Below are 12,415 nucleotides of genomic sequence, written 5' to 3'. Positions count from 1 at the left end.
TTACTGACCTTAGGATAAGGCAATAATCTTGAATAAAACCAAATACATCTCCAATCTTCCTATAACAAAATCTGTTTTACAACTATCACCAAGACTAAAAGTGGAACAACCACAAGAAATCTAGAGAGCTTGAAGTGATCAGTAAGGACAAAAATAATAAAGGCCTCCAGGGATGAGCATTGGGGAATGCTACAAATACCCATGGACAACTATGTACCAAAACCAGCAAAGAGATGTAAAATTAATAGGCCTGTCAGCTCCTTATAATACGCCAGTTTGAAAGTATAGCTCTAGTGGGCTGGGGATAATTTTGTCACAATCAAACCATAGTTTACATATCCATGTGCTTTCTTGCCTTCAGAGTTTTTCTTTGCTGAATTCCAACTTACTGCCCTGTATATGCTCACAGATTTCAGACAGCTTCTTCTTTTTTTTTCTCAGCTGTCTTCAGAGATATTGTGTATACTTTTCAACCATCTGCTATTGCTAAGGGAGCCAGGGATAGTGGAGAAGCAATTGACAGCTGGAGCTATCTAACAGGAAAAGATAAGCTCCCACCTCTGCCAGGGAGAAGGGGAACTGGTGAAGATATTGAAGAAGAGTCTGGAATTCCTGCTTCAGTTGGTAAACTATTATTTTGTATGTTAAAAGAAGATGTGATCCCAAAGAACTCCCTCAGAATTACAAAGGTATTATTGGTTCCAGTCCACTGAGCCAAGATGCACATGCATGGTAGTATTCGGGATACCAGTTTGGAGACCTGTACAAGAACACAACATTGTCTCTGTTCTTCCAATTATCTCCTACAACTGAATGTTACTATTTTCTGAGTCCTCCAATAATAAACAATCACACTGCTACTGCACAGGGAGCTGCATACAGCATGTCTACGTGCTTTGACAGACATTACTTCATAAGATCATCCCAACAGTTTAATCTTTCTCAATAAATGAAGAGGCTGAATCTTAGAAAGATGAAATGAGTAGACTAAGGTCACTCTGCTTGGTAGAGGATGCCAGCAACTCAGCCTCATATCATAATTTCAATGAACAGAAAAAGTAGCCAGCATCATAAACCATTCAGAAATAATGCTGTCTTTTATACATACCCTCTATAGTGCCTGTTTGTTTGTTTGTAATTAGATTAATATTTCAAGGGAGGCTTACTTTCTTAATGTGGCAAGACCCAGAAAACCAAGATTCATAATGAAATTATTCTGCATCTTATGTATTGGGTCTAGTAATAATTAATGTCGTTTTTAAACATTCATTTAAAATCTTGCTTGGCGTTGACTTGAATTGACATAACCTTCAAACACGTGGTATCTACAGAACGTGTGAAGTGCAATTAACAAGTTTTGCTTGAAAAAGTTTGTGTTTGTTTTTTTTTTTTTGTTGCAAAACTAGGGCTAAGAAGATGGCGGATGAAGAGCATATTCGGCACTGCATGCTTTACGAGTTCCAATTAGGAAGAAAAGCAAGTGAGGCTGCAAAAAACATCTGTAGTGCTCTTGGTCAAGATGCAGTTAGCGCCAGAAAATGCCAGCGTTGGTTTGAGAAATTTCGCGAGGGAAATTTTTCGTTAGATGACAAGAGTGGTCGAGGCCGTGTGTCCAATTTTGATCAAGAAGCTCTTCAAGCTCTTTTGGTGCAAAATCCTCAAATTACCCAACAAGAGCTTGCGACAACTTTAAATTGTTCACAAAAAACAATTTCCAATCAATTGCGTGCACTTGGCAAAGTCCAAAAGTTTGGAAAATGGGTTCCTCATGAGTTGACCAACAACAACCGTAATCAAAGAGTCACAATTTGCAGTTCGCTCCTCTCTCGTCAAAACCGTTTGCCGTTTTTAGAGCAAATTGGACTGGAAAAATGGGTGCTGTATGTTAATTTGAAAAGGCGGCCTCAATGGTTGGACAAAAATGAGGCTCCGCAGCCCACGCCAAAACCTGACTTGCATGCGAAAAAAGTGATGTTGTGTGTTTGGTGGAATTTTAAAGGAATTCTTCATTATGAACTTTTACCATCTACCCAAACCATTACAAGTGCAGTGTATAGTGCCCAGTTGGAAAGGTTAGCCCAAGCTTTAAGAGAAAAAGAACCCGCGCTGATTAATCGGAAGGCGTAATTCTTCACCGCGATAACGCACGACCGCATACTGCAAGAATCACTGCTGAAAAAACTGCGCCAGTTGGAATGGGAAGTTCTTCCTCAACCTGCATATTCTCCTGATATTGCCCCTTCCGATTACTATTTGTTTCATTCTTTGCAAAACTTTCTTCTTGGAAAAAAATTTAATAATGAAGAATGCCTCAAAAATGCATTGACCGAATTTTTTGCATCAAAATCACAAGAATTTTACAACAGAGGGATTAAAATGCTTCCTGAGCGTTGGGCACAAGTGGTAGAAAACAACTGCAACTATATTGTTGATTAAATTTTGTTGTATTGTTTAAATAAATTCGATTTTAAAAAAAGTATTAGAAAACGACATTAATTATTACTAGACCTAATACATGGTAGACATAATCATACACCTTTCTTTATGGTGCTGAAGAATTACGATATAACTCTGAAAGTAAAGTTAAAAAAAGACTTCAGAGACTATATACATGCAATGAAAGATAATTTATAACATACCTGCATGAGTTAGAAACAAAATATGGAATAGACATTAAGAAAGTGGGGCTAATGGATGAGGAACTAATGCTAACGGAGGAACTGGATGTGGAAGTGCTGTGGTCCAATGCACTGAGGGACCATTTCTAGGTAAGAGGAATTGCATCTGGTGGAGGAGTACACCTTGCCAAGAGCAATGTCATACACAGAGATTAGATGTCCTGTTGAATAAAGGTCATAAAAAGAGAAGGCTAACTCAATCAAGACACCAATCCCCCACCAAGAGCCAACTATGTGGGAGTAATGGTAGGGAGTCCAAAACCAATTACAAAATGTTCTCTCTATCTTCAAGGCACTAAAAGCCTAAAGGAAAATAAAGAGCATGTTGCCTTGCAAAAATAACTGATAAGAAAGGATAGTCTGTATGGAGGACCAAATAAAGTTTCCCAATCTGGGTCATTCCATTAAAAGCTCTGGGTCTTAATGCAGGCATTGAATACCACTCTGTATGACTCGGGGTGATATACTGCCCCTTCTTTTGCCTTCATTTCCTCATGTACACAGTCATTGGGTTTGGACAGGATAACCTGTCAGACTATTTATTGATGTGGCAGCCCTAATGTGCTCTGCGGATTAGTGAGTGAGAGGACTGCCTGTAAACAGTAAATCACAATCGCCCCCAAATATACATAGTCCCCAAGCACTCCTGATCTCCAGTTGGCCCTCTGGGCTCTTTCCCAGCTTTCTTGGAAACAGCTGTCTCCTTCCCCTTTAATCAAGAAGGTTTTGTCTCCAAAATCCATGTTATGTGTTAAGATTTCAGGAACAGCCTGTAGATAAGGTATGACATGACAAAGAAGATCCTTCTGAAACCCAGAAACTCCCACTCAGGGAGTAAAGAGAGATCTTATAGAGACAGGAAGCAGCCAAAGCAATTGTACATATTCTTCCTCATTTCAGCAGTTTCTAAGCTCAATCAACAAACAAGAGATCACTTTTGACCACTGAAATACCTAAAATCTGACAGTGAGATAGGAGCCAGGCAGAGATACACACTTAACAGTGACTCAATAAATAGCAGAGGTTTTGAGATGAGTCATGAAAAAGCGATAAGTTGAATTGTAGAAGAATATAGTCCACCAGACTTCACTTTGAATCTAAGCTTTGCCATCTATTGGGTGAGTAGCCTTGACTAAGTTGCTTAACCTCTCTGAATCTCAGGTTCTTTCATCTGTGAAACTGGAGACAATAATACTACCTACCTCTTTGAGTTGTTATTAAGATTATATATGACTTAACACAATGCTTGCAATATAATAAATAGATGCTAAATAAAGAGAGAAAATGGGAGTATATCTAGCTATCCCTTTCTGTATCCTTGTTCTCACTGAGATATTCCTTGTCCATGCCCACAAATGCATCTGCTCTCAGGAAAGAATCTAGCAAAATCCCTCATTTGTTAAGGAGCATGAAAAATTATGATATGTGGGGTGTCAATGATTGATGAGGTCTCCTATGCTTTCCCAGACTAGATAGCATTTTTAACAGGGAGAAAATGCTTTAATAAAAATGAATTAAACTTAAGTGGTAGACTTTAAGGCTTCAACCAGTTGACGAAAAAGTAATTTTAGAGGTAAAGACATCTTCACATTACCCTAGATTGCACATGTGACCTACAATTCACTTTTTCAATTTTACACTTTGCCAAGAGATTAATTCCTGTGCAGTTCCACTCAGTTTAATTTAGTTCAATTAAATTTCACATATTCTGAGTTGTCCCCTGCCAAGTGCTTAGAATGCAGGAAATAATAAGACAGTGTCTTGCCTTCAAAAGAGTCACAACCTGTAAGACTTTGCAGACATGTAACCAAGTCATTAAATACAAAACATAACATCATATTTGCTAAGGAGAAGTTTGGGGGACTACGTTATGGAAACACAGGAAAACAAGATATCTATTGGTTTTGAATAAAATAGATGAACTTTCATGAAACAAATAGAATTTGAGATGAGCTTGAGAAACAAATATTTCAAATGATGAAGATCTATGAAAAGATGGTCAAAATGTTAGGAAGGGTATAAATGAAGGTACTGTCTATGGGAAGTCAAGGATATATCAAGAAAAACCTAATGTGGCTGAAAATCAAAGTTATGAGTTTAAAAAAAAACTTTTTCTTAATGGAGGGACATGAGGGTCTTATGCTAAGCAAAATCAGCCAGTCAGAGAAAGACAAATATAACATGATCTCACTCATATGTGAAATTTAATGGAACAAAATAAACTGGTCGACAAAATAGATCCAGAGACATAGAGACATGGGATAATCTCATGAATCTTAGAGGGAAGGGTGGAGGGAAGACAAGAACGAGATTAATTGATGAATTTATATACATAAACCATAAAAATTAAAAAATAAGGAAATGCCTCTTATGATTTCTAAGTGTAAAAGGTAACTATATGACTAGTACCATGCTTTAATAACACCATTTTGATAATTATGTGAACTTTGAAATAAAAGGGAGTATTACCAGAAGCAGAGGCACAAATAAATGCTATTAAGAATTAAACAGGGCAGTTCTGAAAATGGCAGCTGGCAGGACTGAGGTGAGGGAAAGGATGTGAGTGAGTGAAGGGATGAAAGGAGGTGTGTGGATATGGTGTGTGTGTGTGTGTGTGTGTGTGTGTGTGTGTGTGTGTGTGTGTGTCAGTGAGGGACAGTTAAATCCAGCAGGAGCAGCAGGGGCTGGCAGACCAGGCTCTCTTGGACAGGGAGAGACTACCACTGCTGTGGGCACTCCCCGGACTGCAGGACATGGGCATGGAGCCCACACCATCTTGAAGGGGAGAGTGGCCTCTTCCAGGAACTCATCAGCACCACCACCCAGACAGGCCTTGGACACTGCCCGCGACCTGGCAACCACTCCAGCCAAAATCCTGCTGCCCCACCCGCAGACCTGTGGGCCTGGGAACTCCACCTCCAAAGGTGTAATGCTTCTACAGCAGTAAGTGCGACTTGTCCCTCCCCAATGGCAGACCTCCAGAGCACACCATTTCTCAGGCAGCTCTTGGGAACTTAAGTTTATTTTAACATTAAAAATTCTATGAGTATGCTAATGCTTTGGAGGACTAAAGGAGAACAAAAGAAATAAAAGTATGCTATGTTATCATCTCAAAATATACAGAAAATATATTTAATGAAAAGTATATTCATTTACAATAAAATTTATTAGCTAATATAGGTGATTATTTTTCCAACCTAATAAAACCTATGCATTACAAAATAATCTGAGAGCATCGTAATTCAGCAGTGAAATACTGTAAGTATTCCATTTAAAATCAGGAACAAAAGAGAATGTCCACTTTGATTCAACATTGCACTAACTGCACCAGTGCAGTTAGGTCAAGCAATGGAAACGTCAGCATAAAGACCAGAAAGAAAGATATAAGACTGTCATTATTTGCAGATGATATGATTGACTACATAGAGCTAAAAAAAATCTTATAAATTATTATAATTCTATTAAGATAATTTAGCAAGGTTGTCTAATTCATGCTTCTAAAGTACAGGTAGCATTATTCTATTTCCCAGGCTACATGGTAGACCCATAGGGGTTCATTTTTTTATTATAATTAATTTTAATCTTCATAAATATCTTATATTTACTCTTCTGTATACACCTCACCATAAACATGAAAAAACAATCATTTCCCCCCACCTCCTTTCCCCCTGGCTATGACCATACTGTTTGTCCCTGTTATGTCAATAAATTCAATAAAAATAAAATAAATAAAATAAATAATATGAGTAATAAAATAAAAACTAAACAACCAGAAAGTATGGAGGCGAAAGCATTGGGGAGAATAAAGGGAGCAGCTCCACTCTTTACTGTTAGGAGATACAGAGTCAGGATGTCAGGAAAGGGGCTCCAGGCCATACTGCTGTGTATGGCTGATTCTATCTGGGGTTTCTGATGAAGGGAATAGTGTATGGATTTTTTTTTGTCTCTATAGAACAATTATTCTACTACACCTAAGCCCCAAGAAGGGCTGACAGTTGTCAGAATACTGACACAAATGTAGATCACTGCTGTGCTTTCCTGATAGTCTAGGTTGGAAAGAGGAGGGCTTCAAACAGGGAAATAATGGTGAGGATGACCAGCTGAGAGTTCTTAGAGGGAGCCCACTACACAACTCCAGAACTAAAAGGAGTCTAAAAAGAGGATAGAACTACCCCTCACCACTCTGTCAATAAGGCCTCCCCAATATGAGCAACCTTTGGCCCAGAGCCCCTTTCCAGGCAGTCTGACTCTGTATCCCCTAACAGTAAAGAGTAGAGCTGCTCTCTTTATTCTCTCCCTCACCATGGTGGTCTCTTAGCTCCCTGCCTTGCTTCCTCTGGCAATCCAATGCCTACAAGCACACCCATCTTAGCTCTGGCCTTCAAATGACATAGCCAGATGAATCAAGTTAGTATATGTTTGCTGGGTCTGACTGATCCAACCTCTCTTCTTGGAATAACAGTTGAAAACAACCACCTCATTATAAGATAAGAACAACTCTTACTCACTTAACTAATCTTCATCAAAGGCATAATAACCTGTCAAACTGCTGTGTATGGCTGATTCTGTCTGGGGTTTTTGATGAAGGAAATAGTAATAAACAAAAAAAGAAATGTTCCTTTCTGTCTCAAAAGAACAATGGTTCTACTACACCTAAGCCCCAAGAAGGGCTGAAAGCTGTCAGAATACTGATACAAATGTAGACTTGAGGTTTGTGCTTTTGGTTAATTCAGGACCAATGACTAGGCTCCTAGTCACACAATGCTTCAACTTCTATCCTTGAGCTTTTCTGTACCATGTCCTCTCCTCTGCCCCCACTTATGTATTAAAAGAGGGGACAAGGCCAGGAGTATATCAAACCCTGCTATGAAGAACCACAGTACTCTTCACGAATCCCTCATTAGGCCCTTAAGGTGGGAGCAGAAGAAAGCAAGCACTGGACTCCCTACCAAAAATTCAAGAAAAGTAGCTCTAATTTGACCTGTTAGAAATATTGGATTTGGCATAAGATTTCAGAGAGTATAAGAATTACTGTTAGGTGAATGCAAAGAAAAACAAATAAACCAAAAATATGTGAAAACTCCTATGTTAGAAGGCAATTCTTGTCATAAAAAATGACAACTTACTCCTGGATTAATTAAGTCCAAAAAGCCTGGAACAATAACCTGAAGTTACTGGCAGCAACTGAGATGCAGACTTGAGTGTAAGGAGGGCGCGCATGCGCGCGCGCACACACACACACACACACACACACACACACACACACACAGACTCAACAACCACCAGGGAGGCAAAACAACATTGGGCAGGGTATGAGCAGGGTTTGCAGAGCAGATGGCCTTAGCATGAAACACAGCTTTACTATGATCAATAGACCATGTACTAAGGACACGCATGCAGGAGATTATGAAAGTGGGGAAAAACTACCAAACAACTACCTCAATCGTGATATGCTAGCACCTACAAGTGAGAGAAATGGAGAAATGAAAGAAGAGAGAGGAAGCAACAAAAGAAAAGAGGAGACCAGGAGGAAGGATGATAACAGACAGATAAGAATGAGAGTGGGAAAGTCTGTGCAGCACTGACAATAAATACTAGAAATTTTATCAAAAGACCAAATACCAAAAGATAGCCAACTCAGGGAAGACAGACTAACATGTAGAAACTTGGCACTTCAAGGGCCCAGGTAAGGTGTGAAATATAGTGGCAAAGATACTTTGGTAAAAACTGCTGTTTGAATTTTAACCCTGCTAAGTCTGGCTCTTGCATCTGATTAAAACACTGGGTACTTACCTCAGCTTCCAGGTGAAGACCTGGAGGCTAAGGCAATTTTCCCTTGTCTGGGACCAGGACCACAGGAGATTGATTCCCACTGACTCAGTAGCTTCAGGGATAGAAACTGTAGATAACCTTTAGAGACTAACCACTGAGCTCTGCTTCTGTGTTATCACTATGGCAAGATAGGGCCACATTCCAATGTCCAGCAGGATGTGACTGGGAATCAACCCTGCGGGCTGTCCCCAGTCTTGAGAATTTAGTCTTTAGGATTTAGGAACAAAAGGAAAATTCTTGTGGTTTAAACCTTTAAAAGGAATTGCCTACCCCTGAAAAGGTGCAGTCATTTGGAGTCCACCTGCGTGTGGTGCTCTTATGGCTGTCCTGGCCAGTTCAATAAATCATTGCCTGCTTTTTTAAAAAATTAACTAATCAGCCTCCCGTGGTCTTATTTTGAACCCAGGGTTCGACCCCACAACAAGGTGCCTTCTGGGAGAGCTGTGATACAAGGAAGAGGAAGAGTGTTTTGTTTTCCTTTTGAAAGGCATGAGTACCTACAAACAATAGGACTCATCCACTAGCCAATAAAGGTGAAAAACTTCATGATAATCCCCACTTTCTTGAAAAGAAAAAGCTCAGACACAAATGCTCGATGTAGGGATGTGGTCACTCGTATGACAAAAGGGAAATGGGCATTGCTAACTTTATACATGACCCACATTCCTTGGTCCAAGTGGAAGAAATGGATATACTGCCATCCATCCACTGGTCTTTTTCAACAATACCACAAGCCAAGAAAAGTAGTTGCTGTGGCTTAGCTAGCATCTTTATAAGACACATTGAAAAAAATCAAGCAAGAGGAGCAATCTATTTTTATATGACATGTAATTATATCAAATGCCATAATCAATTATATTTAATGTATATTATATTAGTATCAGTGGTGTCTAAACCATTAACTTACATTTATCATCCTTACTTAAGAGTACCGTTTTAGGATTACTATTCTTAAGAAGCTAAGAGGTTTCTTCCAAGTCTGTTCCTCTCTTTCAGACTCCATGCCTTTTTTCTTTCATAACAAGAAGTGAGTGACATCCATCTCCTTTAGTCCTGCCATGGTAACAGATGACTAAATAATTTGGATTTTTGAGACAGATTATTTTGTACAATCGATATTTAATTTCCTTTTAAACTTTCTTGTAGATATACTCCTAAGCTCTGTTCATGCTAATGTTATACCAGCTTTCATGTAGCTTTCAAGTAACTTGGTGCCAGTTTTAGTAAGGAACCATCTTTTCTAAGGCTAACATGCTCTGAGTTTGATCAATCCTCAAACATGACTCATGCACCTTCAAATTGAACAACCTATCAACGCTGGGAAAACTTTGCTGCTAAACCATAAATGCACTGGTCTCAGAGAATCAACTCCCACCTCTACTGAGAAGCTGGAATTAGAACCAAAGGACATATTCTCCTCAAATCCATTCTGACAAGAAGCCAATAGTCCACTATGCCTCCAGAGATGAGTGGTTTACTTAGAAATCAATAAATGTACTTTATAATCAACCTTTAAGCCAAAAGCTATTGAATAGTCTATTGTAAATATCTAACAACAGGTGCAATTTATTTTACTGATATTCCAACTGAAGCATTTGTTTTGAAATCATTCTATTATTTATTGTTTTTAATCTAAACACAATATCATATTTTTAAGTGAGAAACAAGTTTAAAATTTTTGAACAAATATTCAGTGGAAATTGGGTGTTACTTTGCCTTTCAAGAGAAGTAAATACAATTTGAGGAAATATAAAATCTTCAGAATAAATATATAATGATTTTGCAATAAGAAAGAAATACATTCAGGCTCCAATATACTCACTTTAAAACTGTTGTAAATGAAAATAAATGCAGATTTAAAAATCGATTTAATATCTCAGTATACCACCAGATGCACCTCCTAAAACAACTCTGGGACACTACTACAGAACAATTTCAGAAGATGAGAAGAAAACAGTACTCTGGAAATACAAGTTAATTGTATAGACAATTATAAATCATTAGAATTTCAAGTAGCATTTACAACTGGATTATTCTGAAGAAAGAAAAAGGCTTTTGAGAGAAATGTAAAGCAGAGCCTAAAGCAATGGCAGGCTTCCAACCCACCCCAGGCTCCCTCAGCAGAGACCCAGGCATCTAACATGGGCTGTGCTATCTTCAGTCCTTGTAGTCTCTTGTGGAACTTCCTGGGAAAATGCAGCCAAGGCATTCTATAGGACTGTGATTTCTTAAGAAATTGGGCTATCATGAACTTGGATTCATTCAGGAGTTTAGACTTGGAAGAGACTCACAGATCTCTGAGGAGAGAGGTTGAAAGGGTGAGGGTGGGGGACTGGAAGAGATTAACCAAAGAATATATATGCATTAGCCCATAGACACAGACAATAATGTGGTTTAGGGTGGGGGCAGGGTGGAGAGGGGAAAGGCAGGGAAGGGTAACAGGAGAGATCTATAATACTGTCAACAATAAAGAGTTTAGGCTTGTGCTGTTTGCTTCCATATTTCACAACACTGAACCAAACAAGTAAAGAGGAGAACCTACATAGGCTATGGCCTTTGCTTAGGGCTGATGCCTTATGAGAATGCTGACTTGCAGCCACAGGATGCTGTAACTACATCTGTACAAGATGCACACTTTAATGCATAGGTGGCTGCTTTTGTGAACTCTCCTACAAATTAAAGTCATTAGAATGGTGTTGATATATTCACCAAAACAATTTTATTTAAAATAGAACTTAAAACAGTTCTGATAGACATCATCCAAATGTATAATGTCCTTGACTGTCCCTTTGAGAAATATAAATTTAATCCAAAACCACATGCTCATGTCCATATTATGCAACTATTTGTTTCTTAACAGCTGTCTCAATGGTAATTAGAACAGGTCAAGACTATTAGAGAATTTGGGTCATTGTGGAAAACTGGACTGGGAGAATGGCCCAATGGGAGGGTTTTCATCTCTTCCGCTATCTCCCTCTTTTTGTCTCTTTCACATTTTCCTCTCTGCCCCACTAAGCTTATCCCTCCTTCAAAGTCTAGCATCAGGATTCCCTCATCAATGAAGCTCGCATAACTTTTCTCAAATTTGCATAGCATTTATAATCCTTGTCACAATAGAGCATCTTATAGTTCCTATTGTTGTTTATATATGTGCATCTTCTCCTCCCTACTGTTTAATAACACAACAATTATCAAATATCAAAGAGCTCACTGAGGCCACAACACATACTAATGCCATAGTACAGTCAGGGAAAATAAAAATATGCTTACAGATAGAAGTTCTAATTTTAAAGTCCCTGAGTCATCATACACTAAAAATGTGACCCTGGAGGAGACATCTAACTTGTCTACACCTTCATTTCCTCATCTGCCAAGTGGGATTGATGATATCTAATGACGAAGGAGGAGGAAGAAGAAGAGGAGAGTCAGGAAGAGAAAAATGAGTCCTTGTCACCACAGCATTGTGGAGGCATGAATTTGGAGTCAGATGGACCTGAGCTCTACCGTTTACCTTCTGAGTCACCAAATACAAGTTATTTAGACACTCAGAACCTATTTCCTCATCTGTGAAATTGAAATAAAAGCACTTTCCTTGATGGCTTGGTTTGTGAGTTAAGGACTGAAAGGACCTAAAGGAGGGCCTGGCACATAACAATGCCTCCAACAAATGATAGGTATTATTATTACACTTATGACATCGTTATGAGTCATACTTGATCCCTGACCTCAAGGGGTTCTAAGATCAGCAAAGGAAATGAGGCACTTAGAGATGTATCTTTTTCCCAATGTGCAGCAGCACATGCTGAGTGCCACATAAGTAATACAGATGGGAGAAACCTGGATAATGGAAAGGAAGGGGAGTTCACAGGAACCTGTAGTAATGTGGGAAGGGCCCATCATTGTGA

At 38.9% G+C, this 12,415-nt stretch overlaps 1 protein-coding gene and 1 pseudogene across 11 annotated transcripts in view; one reads left to right on the top strand and one right to left on the bottom strand.

Moving 5' to 3' along the window:
* FGF13 (fibroblast growth factor 13) overlaps nucleotides 1–12,415 on the bottom strand; it is a 521,462-nt gene that overhangs the window by 389,475 nt on the left and 119,572 nt on the right. The gene's annotated exons all lie outside the window — the stretch shown is intronic.
* Nucleotides 1–12,415, top strand: part of LOC311615396 (choline/ethanolamine transporter FLVCR2-like) — a 31,739-nt pseudogene that overhangs the window by 12,097 nt on the left and 7,227 nt on the right. Inside the window, exon 2 of the transcript in view lies at nucleotides 442–689. The product of the transcript in view is annotated as a choline/ethanolamine transporter FLVCR2-like (transcript). The remainder of the gene's footprint in view (nucleotides 1–441; nucleotides 690–12,415) is intronic.

This window comes from Pipistrellus hanaki (genome assembly GCF_964339955.1).
Source record: "Pipistrellus hanaki genome assembly, chromosome: X".
Lineage (NCBI taxonomy): Eukaryota > Metazoa > Chordata > Mammalia > Chiroptera > Vespertilionidae > Pipistrellus > Pipistrellus hanaki.
Note: the sequence above shows the minus strand (reverse complement) of the source record. Positions and strands in the feature narration are given on the sequence as shown.